Here is a 1,311-nt window from a genome sequence, read left to right as displayed (position 1 = left end):
TATGCGAGCCCCCTTTGAATGGGTGCATTCCCACACTTTATAACCTCTGGTCTATGCTGTCTGTACTTGGATCTGGGCCAAAAAGGGCTTCAGAATTCGCTGGGGGTGTATTCTGTAAATTCTGATACGTGGCCTCTGTCACGCGTCCGCGTGGGTCACGCGGTCGCGTCATTTGGAGCTTTTCCTTGCCACGCAGTCGTGTCAATCATGCGACCGCGTCATATGCGTTCTACTTAAGGCGCGCGGTCGCGTCAGTCATGCGGCCGCGTCGCTGCTGATTCGTGCTTGGCACGCGATCGCGTCATCCATGCGATCGCGTGGATACTAGTTTCCTTAAAGCTCCGTTTTGCTTTCTCCTTCCATTTTAGTATGTTTCCTTTTCCATCCTTTAAGTCATTCTGCCTTAGAAAATCTGAAACTACTCAACACACTAATCACGGCATCGAATGGAAATAAAGGTAATTAAATTAATTAATTTTAAAGCTTAGGAAACATGTTTTTCACAATATGACATAATAAGGAAGGGAAAGTAAAATCATGTAATTAATGTGAATAAGTAGGTGAAGGATTGTATAAATTACTCAAATTAAGCACAAAAGAACTCATGAAATATGGGTTTATCAGAAAGCCTTATCCAGACAAAGGTTGATGGGTAACGTCGGGAGCGGGTATGTAACCGACAGATGAGCTCATTACCTGCACTAGGGCTAGACATGCATCATACTTGGCTGTGCATTTTTCTCTGTTATGATTGTTGTATGAATGTATGCTTTCCTTGTTTGTATTCTATTCTCTGTGTCTGTGTTGTATTTTCTTGTATTTTTCTGTTTGTGTTGTGTCTTATATTTTCTCTATTTCCTCTAATATGTATCTTCTATTTACTGCTTCTTGTATTCTGCTATTTGTCTGCTAAACAACACGGAATTAATGAACTTTACTAATAACCCCGACCCTACTAAGAACTCCCCAGTTCTTACCCCTTCTCTCTCCCTTCCCCCTTCAGATGGAAGCTTGGGTACACTTCCGTAGTTCGCTGATGACCGTTCACAAAGAGGATTCCGCTCTAGGTAGTCTTCTGAGTCTAGGGTGAATCCCGTTCTCTGCTCATATGTATATACGGTGAGACCAGCCAACGTCTACACCCCGTTTGTACGCGAACTTTAACCTAAATCCTATGTACGAGACTCTTGTTATGTGGCTACTTGATGAGGTACTGGAGTGATGTCATATGGCAATATCTGATCGTGCAGAGGAGTAGAAGATGATGATTCACCTTTTGATGACGTTCCACCTGACTTGAGTTTTGAAGAC

This window comes from Arachis ipaensis, chromosome B05 (genome assembly GCF_000816755.2).
Source record: "Arachis ipaensis cultivar K30076 chromosome B05, Araip1.1, whole genome shotgun sequence".
In the NCBI taxonomy this organism is placed as follows: domain Eukaryota; kingdom Viridiplantae; phylum Streptophyta; class Magnoliopsida; order Fabales; family Fabaceae; genus Arachis; species Arachis ipaensis.
Note: the sequence above shows the minus strand (reverse complement) of the source record.